This window comes from Cebus imitator, unplaced genomic scaffold (genome assembly GCF_001604975.1).
Source record: "Cebus imitator isolate Cc_AM_T3 unplaced genomic scaffold, Cebus_imitator-1.0 Scaffold50, whole genome shotgun sequence".
Lineage (NCBI taxonomy): Eukaryota > Metazoa > Chordata > Mammalia > Primates > Cebidae > Cebus > Cebus imitator.
In genome coordinates this window covers 2,144,027-2,165,737 of record NW_016107365.1, presented here as the reverse complement: position 1 = coordinate 2,165,737, position 21,711 = coordinate 2,144,027, and the positions used below count along the sequence as shown (strand labels likewise).

Sequence of the window (21,711 nt, the reverse complement as noted above, 5' to 3'; positions counted from 1 at the left end):
AACGGAAAATATCAGTAATCTTTAAAATCATTCAATAGAAGTTATTTGATATGCAGAACAGAGAGAACAGACATTGAAAAACAATGGGCAGATCCTCTGGGAACTGTGGATAATATGAAAAGGTCTAATATATGTGTAACTGAAGTCAGAGAAGGAGAAGAGAAAAAATAGTTCAGAAAAAAATATTTGAAAAGAAGTAAAGGTGAAAATTATTCAAATTTAGAGAAAGGCATAAAGTTATAGATTTGGAAGGAAAGCAGTTCCCAAGCAGAAGAGGATTAAACACACACCCACACCCACAACCCGCCCCCCACACACAGATACATTAAACTGCTAAAAACCAGAGTTAAGAAGAATAATCTCGAAATAACACAAAGGAACTTATTATAAACTCATTCTATACCAAATAAAATACTACATGCAGAGTTTTATGAATTTTTTTATTAAGGAAATTTTCAGTGTAGGAGAAATTGCTACTTTTCACTGGAGAAAAAAATCCTGGCTGTGAGGAGCTCATTCACACTGTCAGGGACCATGGAGGTGGGTGGTTGAGGAGCAGACTAATAGCCCTTCATTTACATTTCAGCTGGGGAAGAGCTTCTGGAGGAGACAGGATGCTATGAGCTCTCTGGAAGACAGAAAGATTTTGACATAAATAATTCTAAAATCAGGGAAAGAGAAGTGAGATCCTCATGGTAAACTTGAGAATGACCCAACCAGAGAATCTAGTGCCTTGGAGCCAAGGGAGTTTTTGAAACGGAATTAGTAGAAAGAAATTTGGGGGGAATGGGGAAGGCCCAGAAGATTTTGATCCTTTAACAGCATTTGTTTCCTCATATACTTTCCCTTCTTTCTCCCACAATTTAGCATAACCCTTTTCAGGGTGGGTCACTTTGAAAAACGTAAGGAGGAAGATTCTTTCCCTTCCTTTTCACCAACAGATCAGAGCTGTCCAGAGGTAGCTGCTCTGGGCAGTGTGTGGCCTCATTTTGACAGATGTGTACTCCTTAGTTCATAGAGGATGATGTTAATAATTGAAAACAAATAAATAATGAAACCTCCAAATGTAAACCCAAAGTTTGCTGCTTGTTATAATTGTTTTTCATACTAGACTGGAAATAGGGCTATTGTGTTTTTGTTCGTATGTAAGTCTCTTTTTCTCTTTTTATTCTCCCTCCCTTACTTCCCCATTCCTCCATCTCACACCATCTTATGTTTTAGGGGCAATATTCCCAAAGGAAGGTAGTAATCCAAGAAATAGCTGGAAGCTGGTTGCCAGGGGCTGAGGCAAGTTCCTGGTGTGATCTCAGGCTGAGCACCAGTTAGGAATAGTGCAACCCAGCAGCATCATGGCCGGTCTTTCAGCCCGTCTGCAGCTCTTCCTGGAACAAAGGCCCTTTCCTGTGTTTGAACTCACCGCCAATGGCTGTCCTACCAAAGGTAAACAGCATCAGTCTAAGCAAACTACTCTGTTTCCAAAAGAAAGCTTTTAACTTTCCTGCTGGAGGAGGCAGGAGGGGGTTGTTTGAGGACTGGGTGGAGGAGAGGGAGGAGGTTAGACCAGAGGAAACACAAGTGACCCTGGAGCCTTGCCCTGCTGTGTTTCTTTCTTTTCTTTTCTTTTTTTTTCTTTTCACCTCTCTCATTATTTTTGGCTGGCTCCTTTGTGCATGCTGCCTTCTATTCACTGACAGCTGCTTTGAACATCAGTCATATCAGGTCATCTGCCAAGCTGTGCGCCTCTGGTCACATTGCTCTGAGGCCTCCGGTTTTTCAGCTTCAAAGCACCTCACAAGCAGTGACTTGCCTCCTTTGGAGAGGGTGTTAAAAGAAGGGGAAGCCTGTGACGGACTCATGAAACCTCTGGTGTTAAGGCTGGAAGCTTCGATCTCATTTTGCAGAGGAAGAAATTAGGACTGAAGAAGAGTTGCAGAGGCCTACTTCCTGGTCCTTGTGGTCAGTAAGTGGAAGGGCCAGGGGTAGAAGCCAGATCTGTTCATGTCTGGTCTGAAGGTGTTCTTCCCACTCTTTGGATTTCAAACCATATTTCTCAAGAAGTCTTAGCCTACCTCAGATGTGCCTCATTGATGACAACATTTTAAGAATGAGATGGGTGAAGGGGTGGGGCTAGAAGAATGCCCCGTGGATGGAACCATCCTCCTCCTCCAAGTGGAACCTCTTCTTTTTGCTCTCATTCACTCACGTTTTCATTCATTCGTTCAAAGTTCCTTATTGAGCAACTTTCACATGCCAAGTGGCTTCCAGACACTGGAATACAATGGTGATCCAGCAAAGTCTGATTCCCATGAAACTTACATTCTGTTGTTTGAATTTGTTCCCAAGGAGGATTATTTTTTTGGTGAAAGCGTCCTGTTGATTTTTTCCTCCTTTAAAGAATTTTTCCAACATCTAGCCTTCAGATTATTAACTGGTATTCATTAAGCACTTGCAACACTAAGTATAGATTTTGCCACCACCTAAAGCAAATTAGCTGCTGATCTTCTAACCCATGGTAATGTAAAATCTATAAAGAAAAGACAGCTAAAGAGAGAACTTGACTAGAAAACATCCCCCCCACTCACTAACAAATGTTGGAAAGAAATAAACATGTCAGTGGCATAGATGGTGAGTTAAACTCCTGTGGCTTGTAGTCTACCAAGGGCCACTAATACACTCACTGTTTTGTTATCCCATATGTGATGTAAGGAGGTGAAAAAATATGTGACAATTTTACTACAGACCTACTTGGTTGGGTATGGTGAAGGTGGGTACAAGCAGTTAACAGACTTAGTTAATTTCGTAGTCAAATTTTGAGATCCACCCACCTACAAATATTCCTACCTGGGATTTTTGGTCTGAAAATTTAGAGCCAAAATTGTAAACTAGCAAAAGATAACTGCTACATAGCAAATAATAACAAAACTAACTGGTTTTTTGAAAAAATGCTTATTATCTCATATTTCTGTGGGGCAGGAATTCAGAAAGCATATCTGAGTGGTTTGGTTAAGGATCTTTGATGAGGTTGCAGTCAGTGTGGTAGGGGCTGCCATTGTCTGAAAGTGTGACTGAGCCAGATGCTCCATTGCCAAGACAGTGCACTCACAATGCTGTTAGTGGGAGCCCTCAGTTTCTCTCCATGTGGTCTTTTCCACATGTTACTTGGGTCATGACATGGCTGCTAATTTCTCCCCAAAGCAAGCAATCCAAGAAAGAGTAAACAAGGAGGGGACTCCAATGCCTTCAATGACTGTGTCTTCTAAGTCCCTTACTGTCACTTCTTCCTTATCCTGATTTTATGGAACAAATCACTAAGTCTAACCCACACTAAAAAGATGAGGAACTAGATGTCATCTCTCAAAGAAAGGAATATTGACGAATTTGGAGATGTATTTTAAAACCCTAATGCTAGGTTCCCTTCACATATATAATTAATTTTTTCTTAGATTATTTTATTTTGGGAAGGTCTTGCTGTTGCCAAGGCTATAGTGTAGTGGGGTGATCACTGCTTACTGCTCATTGCAGCATTGACCTCCCAGCCTCAAGCAATCCTCCCACCTCAGCCTTTCAAGTAGCTGGGACCACAGGCGTACGCCACTCTGCCCAGCTAATTTTCTTATTTTCCTTCTGTAGAGGCAGGCCTTACTATGTTGACCAGGCTGGTTTCAAACTCCTAGCCTCAAGCAGTTCTAATCTTGGCCACCCAAAGCGTGGGGATTACAAGCATGAGCCACCATGCCTGGCCCAATTCTATATTTAAAGTATAGATTCCACATAAATATTCAGTTTTTGTCTTATTTTTAAAAAATAAGATCTGTTCACACTAGGCCTATGTGCTCACAAAGCACTTTATATTGAACACAGGCTCTTCAGTTTGCCATGATCACCACTAAGCCCTCTGTATTACACATGGCACACTTACTTAACACATGTGTTACCTGCTTGGCTCATTTAAATCACTGAGTTTAGAGCTAAATACTGATCTAGATCTAATGAGGCTGAAGACATGGCAATGGAATTGAAGAAGGAAGAAGCCTGACCCCTGGTGTGAGTTGTATCCCAGAAGATTGGGAAATGAGACAGGTTGTGGGTTTTCTTAGAGTGGCAGCAACCTTGCATCACACCTGCATTGGGCTGTGTAGATGACAGGGGCAGGAGATCTGGGCATGAGGCAGGCAATAGGTCAAATAGATTTGGCAGATGTTCCTGTGATGGAACTTGACACTGAGTGTGTAGAGTCACCAGGAGAACCAGCCCCCTTTGAGAGGACCATGAATGACCCAGCATGGATCAAGGCTCAGTGCTGTCTTCCTAAGATTGCCTGAGTCCTATGTCTGGGACAACCTAAGGAAGGGTGTGGGATCCATGAAAAATAATGACATAGAATTGTTAGCCAACTTTGCCAAGGAGGGGAGCTCTAATCATATTTAGTTTAATGTATAAAAATAAAGTTATTTCCTGACCCTGGTGTGCCACAGACACATCAATAAGCATTTAGAATGCTTGAAGAGAGCCTGCAAACAGAAGAAAAGGTCTTTACAACCTCTCTGGAGGAGACTGTGAAAAGGTGAGCTTTACTAAGTTATAGAAATGAAGACTGGAGAATGATGAGCCTAATAATAACCCACAGTTGACAGTGCACTCAAAGGCTGTTAGTGGGAGCCCTCAGTTTCTCTCCATGTGGCCCTCTCCATAGGTTACTTGGGTATCCTCATGACATGGCTGCTAATTTCCCCTCAAAGCAAGCAATCCAAGAAAGAGAAAACAAGGAGGGCTTGCTTTACTTTTAATATGACTATGAACATTCCCCAACTTAAAAATGTTTGTTTACTCCTACCAGATATTTGGAGCTCAGACTGCATGTTCCTTGATGGTTAAGTCCACAAACCAGTTGTGATACGGTGAAGTGTATATTTGGCATTAGTCCCCTTCCTGGCATACAACTCCTAAAATTCTTGGAATCTTCAAAATGATGTGTCTTTTGATATGCTAATGAGCTGACTGGTGGCTGGGAGCCCAAGTTAGCTTCAGGATGGGGGCTGGTCACAGGAAAGACCCGAGTTGGGACTCTCAGCTTCACCCCCCAACCTGCAGGAAGGGGAGAGGGGCTGAAGGTTAAACTGATCATCAATGGCCAGTGATTTAGCCAATCATCACAGTGTAATGAAGCTTTCATAAAAACCCAAAAGGACTGGGTTTGAGAGCTTCTGGATGGCATACCCAGAGAGGACATGGAAGTTCTGCCCTCCTTCCTCCATATTTTGTTCTGTCCAACTCTTCATCTTCTGCTCATTGGTATCCTTTGTAATATCCTTAAAAATAAACCAGTAAAGGTAAATAAGTCTTTACCTGAGTTCTGTGAGCCACTCTAGCCAATTAATTGAACCAATTAATTGAGGAGGGGGTCATGGGCACCCTGAGGTATAGCTGATTAGTCAGAAGTAAAGGTGAAACAACCTGGGGCTTTCGATTGGCACCTGAAGGGGAGGCTAGTATCATGGGACTGAATCCTCAACCTGTGGGATCTGATGCTATCTCCAGGTAGATGGTGTTGACATTGAATTGAATTAGGACACCCTACTGGTGTCTGCTGCAGAATTGGTTGATTCCTAGGTATGTGGGGAAAACTCCCATACGTCTGGTGTCAGAAGTGTTCTGTGATGTAAATGTATAGCAGGAAAAACTTGAGTGTTTTTTCCTATATCCTCAGACCAGTTGTTAAAACCATAATGTGCTGGAACTCTGTTACACCACCACCAATCTACCAAGTATAACAGTTTTCTTAGAAATTTCAGCCTGGGTCCTACATGGAATGCCTGGGGTACATTTTCCCCAATTCCAGTAGGTCAAATACTGGGTTCTACTCCATCTCTCCAACTACCACTACTGGGCTAGCTTGGGGGATGCCAGTAGCTTTTTGGTAAAAGCATTGTATATTACTCAAAGGGAGCTCTCTGTTAGGTCAGTGTTGAAAAAATTAGACATGGGACAATGACAGCAAGGCAAGCAGACAGGAGGCTTGGGTGGAATAAAGTGGTGGGTAGGCACTTAGCTTTGGAGGCTCTGGAAACTGGGGATGGTAGGGAAATTGTAGATGTTGCTGTTTGAAAGTAGGGAGCGTTCATAATTCAGTTATTCTTAAGCCAGGCATTGCCTATATTTATTCTTCAACAGACTCTGGTCAAACTTGGTCATCCTATGACCTCTCCAGGCACTAATATTGAAACTGCCTTTGCAAAACTTACAACTGAGGAAATTAAGACAATGAAAGAGATCAGACTTAATCAACTCTGTCTTGTTTCTAACTTTTAAGCTGTCCTTGTTCATTCCTGAGCATAGGCCGAACTAACTTTGGGAAGGAATTCAGTTCATGGTTTTACTCTCTTAAACAATATTGATAATAGCCCTTTCCCGAAAAGACCCCCTTCTTGCCTGGGGACCAGTCTGCCTTTCAGTACTAACAAATTAGCTACAAGATTAGAAATTACAGTTTAGGGATCATGCAGCCTCTGGCTCCAAGAGTCTGAACCTCCCCAAATTGCTCCTAGGGGCAACATCACTACTGTAAAACCTAAGATCAGTGCTTGAGATATTTTGCAGACCCTGCACTGGATGGATCAGCTGACACCACCCAGACTGGTAGTCTGGCTCAACCAGCTCTGCCATCCCACCCAAGAACAGAAGACAGCAAGAAAACCTCACTTCCACCCACAATTATTCCATCTCCAATCTGACCAGTGAGCACTCCCCACTTCCCAAGCCCCTACCTGCCAAATTATCTTTAAAAACTCCAATCCCTGAATGCTGGGGGAGACTGATTTGGGTAATAATAAATCTCCAGTCTCCTGCACAGCCGGCTCTGCATGAATTACTCTTTCTCCACTGCAATTCCCCTGTCTTGATAAATGGGCTCTGTCTAGGCAGCAGGCAAGGTGAACCCCTTGGGCGATTACCACACGTCCACCTATGTCTCTTGATTGGACTCACTGGCAGGATCAACTTTACAGCTGCTCATCTGCTTCCACTCTTGCTCCCCTTCATTCTTTGCACAGCCACCGAAATAGTCTTTCCGAAATGCAAACCTGACCATTCCATCCCCCACGTAAAATCTTTAACGATTTCCCACCCTTCTCAGGATCAAGGTCACAATCTGAACTCAGGCCTGTCGGCTGGCCCCTTGCATGAGCTGCCCCTTACCATCTTTCCTGATTCATGCTCATTCTTGAGGTCTCAGCTGACATGCCATTTTTAGGAAGAGCCTCCTGACCTTCCTGCCCCGATGGCCCTGTAACTCCCAGACTTTATCTTCAGAGCACTGACCACCATGGTAACTGTTTAGCTATTCAGATATGGTTTGTTTGATTTCTTTAACATATTTCTCCTCTACGAGGCAATAAAATCCAGAAGCACATTAACCACACCTAGCATGGGGCTTCCTGGTCCATAAGACATGTTTATTAAAGGGTTGCCCTATGAACCTTTGTGCCTTTTATATTGTAATACATGTGGTTCTCCAATTTTAGGGAGCAGTCATTGGTTTTTACTATGTGACGTGCAGTGTTAGTTTGGAGAGCAGGGTATGTTAGCTTTGTGGCTAAAAATTAGGGCTCCGAGCCAGAATTCCCTGGGTTTGAAATCTTACTATTTGTGTGGTACCAAGGAAATAGTATGATGTCTCCATTACTCAGTTTCTTCATCTATAAAAAGGACAGGGGGGTGGTGGACGATAACAGCACCTACTTCAGAGGACTGTTGTGATGACTAAGTTAGTTTGACGGATGAAGTGTTTAGAAGTGTCCGGCACATGGCAAGTATGTGAACGATGTTAGCCTATTCTTGTTTACTCCAAATACTGTACAAAATAGATGTGTTCTTATCCCCACTTGTATGAAAAAACTGGATGCATAAAATAGACTTTCTTCAATAACTTGTCTAAATGAATCCTTCATATCATCTTTTGATGCTAAAAAAAAAAAACAACTTAAAAGGAAAAAAAGAAATGAACATTCTCACGTTTTTGAGAGTTGGGACTTGGAGGCTTTTGGGGTTTGGCAAGTTGAAGACAGTAAATCAAAGAAACAAAGGAAGTTTCAAAACAGTTTCAAGCTGGGGACTGCGCCATCCCTCCTGCGCTTTCACGTAGCAAAACTCAGCATGTTCGTGAGAAGCCCAGAGCAGAGAGGAGAGACACATTTTCCATAGAATCTGCAAGGGAGATGGGGAGCGGCTGGAGCGTGACTCAGCAGCAGGAACTAGCATCTCCAGGTTGCTGCAGGAAGTGAGAACAGTGGCTCCTAACCAGTGCCCAAGTGCCTCAGGAACTCTGCCAGTGTCTCCAAAGGCATGGCCATGTCCTCAAATCAAAGTCATTTGATTCCTTTTTTTAAATCTATGCTATGCATCCCCTGTGAGAGGAAGTGAGTGCCAGAGGATGCCAAACAGAAAGACTGTGAATCACTGGAGTGGCCAGTCTTCCTGGAGAGAGACGAGTCCTGCATCAGGCTTCTAAAAAGACATCCGGCAAGGATAGGAATATTCCTGGCAGCCCATTTGTAATGGCTCCAAACTAGAAACAATCCAACGTCTGTCTGAAGAAGAAGAGACGTATAAATGGTGGTATATTCACAGGCTGAAACCCTATCCAGCAGTGAGAGTGAATGAGCCACAGCTACATCAACAACAGGGACAAATTCCATGAATATACTACAAACGAAGTGCAAGCCAATGCCATTTTCATGTAAATTCAAAACCAGGTAATGCGTATCCCTGTCAGGTGCTGGAAGTCAAGGCATGTGAATGGAGGTAGTGACAGAGGTTTGGAGGCCTATGTCCTGTTTCTTAATCTGGGTGCTGGCTACTCAGACGTGTTCCTTTTGTGAAGTTCCCTGACCTGTAAACTTACTTTTTTGTGCATTTTTCTGAAGAATATGTCGTATTCCAATCCTTTCTCCATTCTCTCCTACCCTGCTACCTCCATGACCTGAAATCAAGTTGGCCCAGGAGTCAACAGATGATCCTAGAGTTCTGTGTCATTGGAAGCTGGCACCATACAAATTAGGGCACTTCAGAGGCAGGATGCCATTTTGAGCAGAGCTCCTATTTCTGTGGTGCTGGTTCTGAGGGCTGGAGTCACAGCATTGCCCTCACCTTGGTTTCTCTCCTTGTCCTCCTATCTATTCCCAGGGGTAGGCAGCCCCCCTCTCTACTCAACTGCTCTTTATAATACGCTGTGCCACACGGGGCTTTCCGGAGGGGTGAGGGCCAGAGCCACGTGCCCTTCCCGCTCTTATGTCTCAGTTGGATCATTCACTTTCAGTCAGGATGCAGATAGGCCAGGACAGAACTAGAGCTCCAGCGGCCTGATTAGAAATCTCTCCTGCCAAGCCTAATGGGAGGGTTAGGAATTTCTGCCCCTGACACCCAGTGGGTGATTTCACAAGTTTTAGAGGGTGACTGTTCAGGTGATTGGCAGCATAGGGGAAGAGGGAAAAGCCTTTTCTGTGAATCTCACAGGCAGGGTTGCAAGGTCGTGTGAGCATGAAGCAGCTTGGCACAAAACAGCCTTAAAAGTCCTCTGGCTGGCTGCAGGGAAGATGTCAGAACCCGACTGAATGCTGTCCCATTCAGTCAAATGCAGCCTGAAATGGCACATGTCCCAATCCAGGCCGTCTGGGTGGGTCAGCTGGCCTGGAGAAAACAACACGGCTTCAACGTGACAGTCCCCACATTCTGCAGACTTAAAAGGGAAATCCTTTGGATTCTGCCTGGACTCCTGGGGCTCAGCCCTGGCCTTGCCCTGGGGCTGCGAAGAAGAATAAAAATGTGGGAAGGGCTGTGTGTTGCTGCGATAGATTCTCCAAGTGAGCAGAGGCAGTTTCGTGCCTGTGAGGAGTTGGTAGCCTGAGCATCTTGCTGCTTGGATCCCTTCTTTCCTCCGCTGCTGATGCCCCTGACACCTTGCCCCCTCCCTATTGCTCCTCCTCACCTCACCTGACTCCCACGGATGTCTGCTTTTTTATTGTGAATTTCAGCCGCCTGCTTGTTTCACCTCCCTTATTCAAAGCTTTGCCCCACTGCGGCTCCCCTTTAAAAGACTCCGTTCCTAGGCCTTCCCGCTCCTTTCCCTCATGCCCCTTCCCTGGCTTTCTCAGATTTTCATTTTCATTTCCCTTCCCATTTCTACAAAGCCAGGATGCAGAGGAAGGCCAGCAGAGGGCAAAGAGCCCAAGAGCCGGGATCAGGAGACAGAAGTGTGTTGGCATGTGGCTCTGGGCAAGCCGTAGAGACTGTCTCTGGTCATCCATGTTCCCCACTGTTGGTAAGCCTGGATCACTCAGGCCAGAACTCCAGTGCCGTGGGTGTGCCAGTGTTAGTACTGTGGAGGATGTAAAGAATGGCACTCTGCCCTGGCTTGTGCACACCAGCCGAGTAACAAAATCTTATCAAAATCTTCATGTCTGTCTCTGATACATGCACACATATTCAGATAACTAGATAGAAAGAGACAGATAGATATGTAGATAGATTAGATAGACAGATAGATAGGAAAAAAGACTGTCAGAATAAAAACATAATCCTATAGGCCAATAAGGACCTAATCAAAATCTTGCAGGGTCACTGATTCACAATCGTTCTTTCCCTGAACTCACTTTCGTGACTCTTTGCAATCAGGTGTATCTGTTCACCTCATTTTTTTCACAATTGGGTAAAATGAGGAAGTAGTATAAAGCTAGTTTTTCTTTTGCTGCCGCAAAGGTCTACATAACTGCTAGTTCCTTTTCACAGTGAAAATGATCCTAACCAGATGAATGAGGGGTGCAAAAGACATAACACAAATCTGAGAAGTTAAAACTGAGCTTATACCTAAGTGCAACTAAGCCTAAGCAGAGCTCAAGCCTGCCTGCTGAAGTCCCAAGTCTTCTACCTTGATACAGGGTACTTCCTCCATTTTTTCTGCTCCTGCCTCCCCCGTATTTTTTCAAAAATTGTGGCTGGTTTATCTAAGCCCTATGCTGCTTGGCAGTATTATGAAATTAGAAATCTCCTTCCAGTTTTCCAAAGGTGATTAAATCCAAGAGGCCTTAGGAATGTAGAGGATAGGATAATACAAACAACAGATCTGAGATGACCATGTCCTGTGCAGTTGTGGTTAGTTGCTTCTTTTCCCTTTTTCGTCCATCAGTGATGGAAGCTGGATTGGGTCAACTGCATAAAGCTCGGTGACCAAAGCATAAGTCTGCTATTCGATTCTGGAAAAACTCTAAGGATCCAGAGTCAGCTGAGGAATTGCAGCAACGCTGGTGTTTCAAAGGGCCTAGGAAAAGCCAAGAGTCCTGGCTGACCAGCCCCGACACTGTCTTACAGGCTGCAGGTTTACCTTGGTTAGCACAACAGCCAAGTTCTCCCTTGCTCTGAGTCGACATGACATGATTTGTTCCCTTTCGGCTGTGTCAGTTCTGCAAACCAGATACCAGAGGCTGCAAGCACGGGAGAGCCTGCCTTTCTGGAACACCATTTGTTTGGACAGGACAGGCCACTAAGGCGTTTTCATCTCTTTAAAGCTCCCAGGGCAGAGAGCATATTTGAGGAATTCCTTTTTTCAAAGATTTTTTTTCTTTTTTTGCCCCTTCCAACATTTTGTTTAAGAGAAAATGAGATGTCTATCTTCTGTTTCCTTATTTTTTTTCAGGAAAGCAAAGGGTTGTTGACTTCCTCCCTCTCCCCTCCCTTCCTTCCTTCTTCCCGAAGGTACTCATCTGAGAAAAAGAGAACGAAGTATTGTTCCTGTTCTCTTTCTTAAGTCATTCGAAACACTGTCCCTGCGAGTTCTTTAAGTTCCCTGCAATCTGTACACAAGTGAAAGAGGGAGAGAGAGAGGGAGAGAGACAGAGAGAGCAGGGATCAGGTAAAGGAGTGGGGCTGCTGCAGCCATTCAGACCTCAGGACCTGGTAAGTTACCCATGCAATCATTTCTGCTTCCATTTCAAGGTTCCTGGGGTGGATACTGCTGTGGGCATCTTCAACAGAAAATACCTTACTGAGTATAGCCTTAACCAAAGGCTGTGAGTGATAGATGGCCCAGAATTTAAGCTAATACTTTTTTTTTTGTAAGAGAATACTGATGCTTTGCAGAGCTAAGGCTGGTAAAACTAGAAGTAGAATTACATTGGGACTAAAGAGGACACTGTGTTAAATCTGAATTTTGGCATAGATCATGTGGCTGGGTGAACCAGGAGCCACTGGAGTATGAGATATGTCCCACACTGGAAGAGTAGAATTTGCTCTTCCTCAGTACTATGTCCTGGGAACCTTATCAGGCTGTCTGTTAAGGACTGTGGTTTTTCTCTGGAGTTTTTGTTAACATGTTGCCTAGATTGAGGTGCCCTTCTCCTGTTCTTTGCTTTCCATTCCGCATCCCACTAAAGGAGGATTGTTAATTGTTATATGATGGTTTTTCTGCATCACTGAAGTAGGAGGGAAAGAAAGAAGGGAATGTCACTTGGAAATAGTTCTGCATGTGAGGAGCTTATGTGTTCAGGTTCCCTGTGCAATGTCATCTGCCACATGAAAGAAGGCAAAGGTTTTGGGGCACATAGCTTTAGTTTTGGAAAACAATATGCAGCGAGAATTGGAGGATTAAGATTGATCGTTTATGTCAGTAGGAGGGGAAAACTAAGTTATAGCACAATTGAAAAACATTCACCCAGTGCCTGGTTTTCCAAGCACCAAATAGAGCACAGTAAGCTAGTCAGGCTTATATAGACAACTAGTTTTTAAAAGTCTAACTGGCTTCAGTTAAATTTTTCATAAAGGATAATGTTACCAGGAGCCCATCATCACAAGCCATGGGGGAGCCGAAGTCATGTTGTCAAAAATAGGTCAGCAAGGTCACTCCGAGAGACTCAGTATGTTTCCCAATATTAATACTTCAATTCAGAGAGATGCCGAATGGGTGAAAGCCAATGGCCATGCACACTTTTAAAAAATATTCACTCCTATGAAATGTACTGACTGAAATCACCTGGGATGTGAAGAGTAAGATAAAAATAGCTAGACTCTCATTTTTAAAATTAATTTGGCCAGACTATGCTTTAACCACATTCAAGTAATTAATCTTTATTCAAAATTGAACCATCATCTTACTAAGGATGAGAAAACATGATAGAACTAGACTGTGATGTAGCTTTTGTTCCATTAGTCAGACCTCTTTGTTCTTCTCCTTTTTTCAATAGACTTTCCTTAGGAGCACCATAACAGGAGCAATGTAAAAAGACGTGATTAGAGTTTGCCAGCTTGCGGATGCAAAATTATTCTAGTAGCAATTGAAAATGGTTTCCAGCTACCCTACCTCCTCCCCTAACTACTCAATTTTTATAGATCTTCAGATCAAAAGGTAGCTGGGATAGATTGTTCAGGGGATTATTGCATCATTTATCAGCAGTTGTGGCCCCAGAAGAAAACGCAGGTCTGCGATCTTCACTTGCTCCTTTCAGTTTCATTTCTCTTGATAATGTGTTTAATTTTGTGTCCAATTAAAACAACATCACAGAACACATTCTAATTTTGTTTATTGAGTAAAAGCATCAGATGCAGCACAATAAGAAACAAATGACAGCAGAGTCATTTGTTAAAGACAAGAAAGGCAATTAAATTAAAGACAAGGAAGGCACAAGGTGGATAGGCCAGTGGCTCAGAAAACAGCCCCACTGCTAGCATGAGTCTTCACTATGGCTTGAGATTAAGAAGCTGAGGATATGCAGTTTTCTTTAAAAGAAAAAATTGTATTCAATATTTCCATTTAAGTTGTTAAGTCATTGCCATGAAATTATTTCTTGGATCCTGCGGAATAAGGACTTTAGCTACCTGAAGAACAAAAGCCATGGACTGGTTTAGTCTAAGTCGCTACCACTCGATCTATCTTTACTCACTCAGCTCCAAAGAGTGAGTTGGCATTTGTGGAAACTTCCAGTGTGTGATTCTTTGGGGGTCATGGTGCAATATCATTGGGGGAATTCCAGTTTGAAGTGATCCAGAATTTGAGACATACAATATTTTACTCATTAATTTCTGCCAAAACTATACACATACTTAATTATAATTTCTTAAATACATTTTAAATCATGTTAGGATGTGTGTCCGGTAGATCTGTGTGCTGCGATGTGAGTCAAATTAGAGTGAGTAGGGCACAAGCTGTTGTCAGACTAACTTGGGTTTGAATTTCAGCTTCCTCGCTTACTGATCATGGGCCTCAGGTCAGGTACTTAACTGCTCTAAGTCTCAGTGTCCTCAAATGTCAAATGGCATCGACATAATGGAATTGTGAGGATTAAATACAACTATTGACATAAAACACTTAACATAATGTTTGGTAAGTAGTAGGAGTCAATCAATGTCAGTTATATGTATTTTTAAGAGCCATATATTAACACTTAAGAGTACTGTATTTTGTTAATATAGCGAATAGAATGAGTCTCCTGTAATTTGTGACATTATTCTTGCTTAGTACTATACCAAGGATCTATCAGAGCAGATATTATTCCTCATAGCTTTAGCGTTGGGCACACATTGAATGAAGATATTCTGAACTCTAAATTCTTATAAAATAAAAGAGGGTAGATTTTAACGTATTGACACTTATCTTTGCTAATGGCAGAAATGGCAGATTTTGCTTAATTGAATGCAGCTGTATTCAACACAGCTCAATGCAGGGGAAAGTTTGTCTTGGGATAAACGTTTTCAACTTGGATGAACGTGCGAAGAGACTTCAGTTATATTGTAGATATTTTATTCTCCCTTTCACCCACTTCCCCAAGCGCTCGAGCTCTGTGTCATTGGTGACCTTTTCCCTGGTCGTAGAGGTCTGGAGACACTTTTTTTGGAGACCATGGTAGTTGTATCATGACTCAGCTAAAGAGAAAAGGACTTAAAGTGACACATTCTCCTCCTGCCTTGAGCACACTTAGGGTTCTCTCACCTCAAACATTCAAACAATGAGCCTCTCACCTTCACACAGAGAAACAGAACGCTGTATCACCATGGGTGAATGTGTGTGTGTGTGTATATGTGTGTGTGTGTCTGTGTATGTGGTGCCTGATTGATCCAACTACTATTTTTCTTTCACTGTAAACTTCAAAACCTATATGACTATTCGTTTGTTAAGTAATAATGATTTTTTTACTTAGGTCTTGGTTAAATTTCTCTCCACTTTCCAAAAGCAAAACATATAACAGCAAAAACAATAAAAAATCTACCACCAATACACCAATATCTGAAACCATTCAGGTCCTTTTGTTAGACTGGGAGCTTGTAATAACAACAGAGACTTGCTTGGACGCTTAACTTAGGGACAAATCAAAGCTGAGTTGTTCTGCACTTACATGCCAAAGGTGCCTTCTCATGTGGCTTGGTGGAGTAGAAAAAGACCAGACTGGGGGGCGGAACACTGTTGTTCTGAGCCAATCTCTGCATTTCCTATATGCATGACTTGACAGTTTTCTTTACTTCGATCTCAGTTTCCTCATCTGTGAAATGACAAAATGGGCTAAATAAAGTAATTTTCGAGGTGGCGTGTGTGTGTGTGTGTGTGTGTGTGTGTGTGTATTAGAGTTCACTTGGGGGCTTGTTTACACTCTCCTTCTGCCCTGCCATTGCACAGGATGACCTGTGAGACTCTTGCTGACATGCAGTGATTCTCTAAAACAGATTGTCGGTGTCTTGCTCCATCTTCTTCAGGGTGGCATTAACATTAACTGTAAATGCTCACTGTTAGAGTCATGCTTTTAAATGGAACTCCTATTCAGCACTGGATGTTCTCCCTAGAAGATATTTCTGAGTATATCCATTGTTATTTTAGAAGCTATTAGTATTATAGAATAAGGAAAATCCTAGCCGGTTGAGCAATCTGATGATAATGATCAATGTTCTAGAACCATATGTAAATCACAAGATCAATTACTTAGATCTGTAAACATTATAAATTAATATAAATAGCACTTTTTTTTGAGACAGAGTCTGACTCTGTCACCGAGGCTGGAGTGCAGTAGCACAATCTCGGCTCACTGCAACCTCCACCTCCCAGGTTCAAGCGATTCTCCTGTCTCAGCCTCCCGAGTAGCTGGGATTACAGGTGCCCACCACCACGCCTGGCTAATTTTTGGAATTGAATTTTTAGTAGAGATGGGGATTTACCATGTTGGTCAGCCTGGTCTCAAACTCCTGACCTCAAGTGATCCAGCCACCTCAGCCTCCCAAAATGCTGGGATTATAGGCGTGAGCCACTGCGCCCAGCCAAATAGCACTTTTTGATTTATGCATTTCTATATTATTTGCATCTTAGGGTGAGCATGCATTTATTAATCAAGAAAAACAGATACTAAACTTTTTCTATCCCCTTAAAAGATATTAGTAGATTCCATTTCATAAGGTTTTGTTTCTTATTTTTTACAACATGTGCTGTGATGAACCTATTTTAGAAGTTAGATCCATGTCCCTAATTTAATGGTGATGTAAAAAGGCAAAAAGATTGATAATGGTGTTTGAGAAATCAGCACTCACAAGTCATATTGCCTGCTTTAATTATAAGGAAAATATAAACCTTATAGAAAAAGTTGTTCTCATTTTCCTGATTTAGTTTCTACCTAAATCACTCATATTTTTTTTTCTTATATGTTTATGTGGATAACGAAATAGAGCAGCAACGGATACAGATCTGCCTCTGACAGGAATGTATAGACCACAAATAATGCTGATGGCTGTTCTTTCTGACTATTCAAAAACCAAATACATTTATATAAAGTAATGGTATTTACGTAAAAGAATCAGAACATGTCTTCATCCAGTGTTATGTGTAATACATACGTTCACAAGAAAGTAAGTACCACGAGGACAAGACTTGGTTTTGTCCACTGCTGTCTGCCCAGGGCCTGTAATAGCACAGAGCCTGTCATAGAGGCACAATAAATATTTGTTAAATAGATGAGTTAATGAATCAGTGGGCTGTAGAGTGAAAGATGCTATCTTTATATAATGCCAAATGAAGCCGTTAATTACTAAAAAAAAAAAAAAAAAAAAAAAAGTCAAACTTTTTTGGAGTCTAGACAATACCAACCTGCCAGCTTGATGTATTTATCCCTCACCTGAATTGACTGGAATTATATGGGCTTTGTTCTGCTGTTGAGTGCATGGGGCTGCTACATGTGTAGTAAAATGTCATCTTGGTAAGCACCCCCACCCATTTGTTCATGGGAAATTAACATTTATCAGATAGATACACAGAAAAGACTGTTGTTGCATTTTCTTTTCCATTTATTTTCTGGGCAGATGATGGGTTTGCAAATTGTTTTTGGCGACAGAGAGAATGGTCATTTGTTTTTCCTTGACCAAAAGAACTGTGAGCCAGGATCCAGCCTTGTAGGAAATGTTCAGCTCTCTGGTTTGTTACAGGCAAAGGCTGTGAATCCATGCTAAAGGAATGCCACTTGGGCTGAGTTTACAAAACACCATGAGGTAAAGTCAGGGAGAGAAATGTGATACCCTTGTGGAGAACAATACCCTTTCCCTTATTTAATTAAAGGCAATTGAAGAAAGCCAAAAGCACTGGATTGAGACAGTTTTATACTTATTTGGCAAATTTAAAGTGGTAAATCTAAATGCCTAATAACAAAAGTTGGAAAGTTGGGATTTTGGATGATGCTTTTTACATTTAACAACATTGGGGTTCAAGGTGAAAAGGCTCCCTCTACTCATATCGATAAAACTTCTCTTTAGTGTCAAGTACCGGGGCACACAAAGACAATTCTGTACAATTCTCCTATATTCCTTTGATAGATTATGCCCCCACTCTGACCTCATTCTGTGATGGCCACTGATACTAACTGGGAGAGTGACTTACCAACAACAGCACTGCCACCACCAGCACCATTTATGGAGGAGTCATTACTAGGTTTGGGGCCTCCTTAGAACTTTAGGTGCTTCATTGCACTTACCCCATTCTCAACTAGGAGCCTTATTCTCCTCATCTCAGAGCCAAAGAAAGGCTTATTTAACAGATAAACTAGAGAAAGTACATGATTTGCCAAAGGCAGTAAATTAATGTTGCTTGTTTTCAGGTTTCTTAGTAAGAAAGAAGTGTCAGCTGTAGCTAATAATTTAAAAAAAAATGTATTCTTTTAAGGCAGTAGCCTTCAAATGGGGTGCAAGGACCAGCAGCGTGGCACCACCTAGAAGCTTGTTAGAATTGCAGAATCAATCCCAGCTCCACCACAGATCTACTGAATCAGACCAGCATTTTAACAAGATCTCTAAGTGAGCAGTTGCACATTCAAGTTTGAGCAGTGCTGCCTTACAGTTTTGAACTGTTGCACACAGGTTGATCTTGGAATGTAGATCCCTATTCCAAGGAGTTATAAAGCCATTTGTTAATTTTGACCTTGTCCAAGAAAACATACCTTTCTATTAAATATTGGTATTACTGGACAAGTCTCCAGTCTATTCAGCTCTGAGCAACAGTAGGCATGATTTCTGTGACCTCCCCCATGAAGTTAACCCGGTGTCATGGGATCTTAGCACTCCCAGAGAGGAAAGGTCGGGGATATTATTTTTCAGGTGCTTTCTGAGCACCAATCATCAGTCACCTGGGGCAGATTTGTAAGCCCTTCCTCAGATCTAACAAATCTGAAGAGGGGACCAAGGCTCTGCCTATTATTCAAGCTACTGGCTCAGGGTAAGGAAGACCCCAGGGAGGGTAGTGATGAGTATTTCAGGGAGATCATCCTAAAAAATAGTTTTGCTTTTTTCAGTAGCTTGAAAAAAACATTTAAAACAGTAGTATGCACATGAGGGCACCGCAGAGTTCTTCCAGGAAGAAAAGGCACTCTGCCGGCTTCTTCTTTGAATGCTTGAGAATAGGGACGAGAAATCCTGCGGTTTGCCCTGTGTCTTTCTCCCTTTGCCCTGTGTCTTCCTCAGGGAGAAAGGGAGGACCCCGTTCTCCAGCATCACAGCCAAGGAGGAGACGCCAGTCCACACGCCTCCCTCTTCCCAGTCAGAAACCTCTGTGGAAAGAATCCTTAGAGTTTCCTTTGCACTGGGGACTCACCGTTCTCTCTTGGAACAGAAATCAAGAGGGGACTATTGTTGGAGGGGTGGGGGAAGGAAGCAGGACCGGAAGAGAGCGAGGGAGAGGACCGGAATCGCCTCTGGTTCGCTGAAGCCTGGACAAAATGGGGCGTCTGCCTGGATGGAGCCTATGGCATCTCTCCCGTGACTGAGGCCCCCTGGCCACCTTCCATGGAAAGTGCAGGGAAATGAGGAATTTCATGTTTTCAGCACTGTTTGATGGAGCACCCACCTCCATCGTGCCCACCACTTGTTTCTTGCTGTTTTTCTAGTTTATGCATTTTTCTTTCCCATAGCACAGTGGAATTTCCTCCCCTCATCCCTACCCCAGAGAATTTTTTCAGTTTTTTTTCTTTTAAGCACAAAGAAGGGCCTTCTAGCATTATCCTAAAAAAATGTATATATTGAACATTTTTAGGGTGCCAAAGAGCTCTATGCTTAATCTATAAAGGCGGGGTTCCTGAAGTGCTAGAATTTGAATTCTTAGGGTGAGAAACATGTGAAAAGTTCTGAAAGGTTGCTGGCAGGCATATCCACAATCTCGCCTCCTACCTGGCTTTTAAGAGATCTGGGCAAGGAGGGACTATTCCCAGCATCGTCTTTCTTGACACTCAGGAAATATTCAGTGATGCAGCAGGCAAGTGAGAGGCTCCTCCAACATGGTCTGCAGGCCTTCTGGCACCCAGTGATTTCATGGCACAATCACCTGTCTCTGGCCAGGGAGAAGTATCCAGAGGCAGAGAATTCTTCTGATGGCAGCTTGAACCCCAGATCTCAATGGGATTGTTTGCGAAGGAAGAGAGAGCCCAGTTTTGAGGGCAACAAAGTGCTGCTCAAAACTGCATCATTTTGCAGAAGGCAATCCCATTCCATGTGTATTTACAGCCTCCATATGCTCAGACACATCCCACTATTTAGGATGACTGACATTGGCTCTTTTCTCCCTTGAGTTTCCTTGGAGCAGAATTTCAGCATCACATTTTTAATACATGCAGTTGGGAAAGACATTTAATGGTGAGAAAATCCCATTTCAGAAGGATTAGGACACACAATGCCGAATGTATTTGCTCTTCAATCAATATGGATATTTTAGGAGGGGTAGTGGTTTGCTGAAGTGCTATCGCTATGTACCTGGGACATGTACCTTAACGCTTGTGTATACATACACACACTGCCTACCCAAATTCATTGGCTCTTATAAAAGATTACGAGCCAGTGGGTTAGCCCCAAATTGTTTGACTCAAGAATGTAGTATCTGATGTTCAATCTCTTAAACTTCCAAACAGATTTACTGTCCTAATTATATTTTTCTTAGTGATGTTAAAAAGAATTTGAATATTGTTAGCTAGTGGGGACAGGGAGAAAATGAGAGAAGATTTAAGTGTTACTGCAAGCAATTCATAAAGCACTTCATCCACTTACTGTGAGATATTGTGAGAATGTGAGTAACGCAGGAAAGAATGCTACTTGGAGTCAGAGAATGGAGGATTGAGTATGCGTGCTGACACACGAATGGATGGCAGATCAGTGAACTAAAATGCATATGGGAATTTAGTATATGATAAAAATAACATGCATATCAGATGAGAAAGTTGAATTACGTAATTAATGAGATTGGGACAACTGTGTAGCTATTTGGGAAAAAAATAAACATATTCTTACTTGATTTCTTACATTAAAATAAATTCCAGATAGATCAAAGACTTAAAATGTTAAAAATAAAAATATACTGTGAACCTAAAATTTTGCTTTAAAAAATCTTCAGTAAAACAAAGAAAACATAAAAACTGTAGAGATGTGTTTTTTTGAATCTCAGAATAGGAAGGGCCTTTCTGGTTTTACGCAGAAGACTTAACATTTATCATGCATTTTATTGCATTACAATAAAAAGCTTTTTCAGGGCCAAAACTCAATAAACAAAGTCAAAAGACAAACAAAAACTGGAGGAAGCATTTGCAACATGTATCACAAAGAGCTTAGTATAAACAGAAAAATGAGCAAATGACATGAAACACATACTTCACATAAAATGAAATATAGTTAACTTTTAAACATGCACAAAATACAAGATACTTTAATTCACAATAAGAAGATGCAAATTAAAACTATGAGATACCAATTTTTATTTACTTGATCGGCAAAAATGAAACATTTGTTAACACACTTGTCTCTGGGGTTCTGGAGAGAGCTGTCAGATATTTCTGGTGTAACTGTGAATTAGCAGAACATCTATAAAGAGCAATTTTTTGAATGTCTATCAAAATGTAACATTGACTCCTCTTGATTTTATCCTACACAAATAAGATGCAAAAAGACATACCTACAATGCACTGTATCTGCCACAGCATTATTTGGACAGAAAATAATTAGAAATAGCACACTCATCCATTAGTAACAGACTGGTTAAATTAGTACAGGGCATCTGTACAATGGAATATTATGCAGACCCAACAAATGAAGGAACATAATAGAGTCCAGAAATGGACTCTAGGTATATGTTCAATTGATTTGACAAATATGCCAATGAGGGAAAAACAGCCTTTTTAACAAATGGTACCGAAACGATTCCATTTCTATAACAAAAGAAAAAAAATGAAG

General features: G+C 42.0%; 1 protein-coding gene and 1 long non-coding RNA gene across 3 annotated transcripts in view; one reads left to right on the top strand and one right to left on the bottom strand.

The window, feature by feature from the left end:
- Nucleotides 1-430: 430 nt before the first annotated feature.
- Nucleotides 431-20,234, bottom strand: LOC119471094. The gene is made up of 2 exons (XR_005200087.1): nt 19,666-20,234; nt 431-628 (listed from the first exon to the last, which is right to left on the bottom strand). It is a non-coding gene; the product is annotated as an uncharacterized LOC119471094 (long non-coding RNA).
- ZNF366 (zinc finger protein 366) overlaps nt 11,760-21,711 on the top strand; it is a 66,080-nt gene continuing 56,128 nt past the window's right edge. Inside the window, exon 1 of one of the 2 annotated variants that reach the window (XM_017527612.2) lies at nt 11,760-11,950. The gene's annotated coding sequence lies outside the window, so the exon portion shown is untranslated. The remainder of the gene's footprint in view (nt 11,951-21,711) is intronic. The other variant, XM_017527613.1, reaches the window with a different exon arrangement.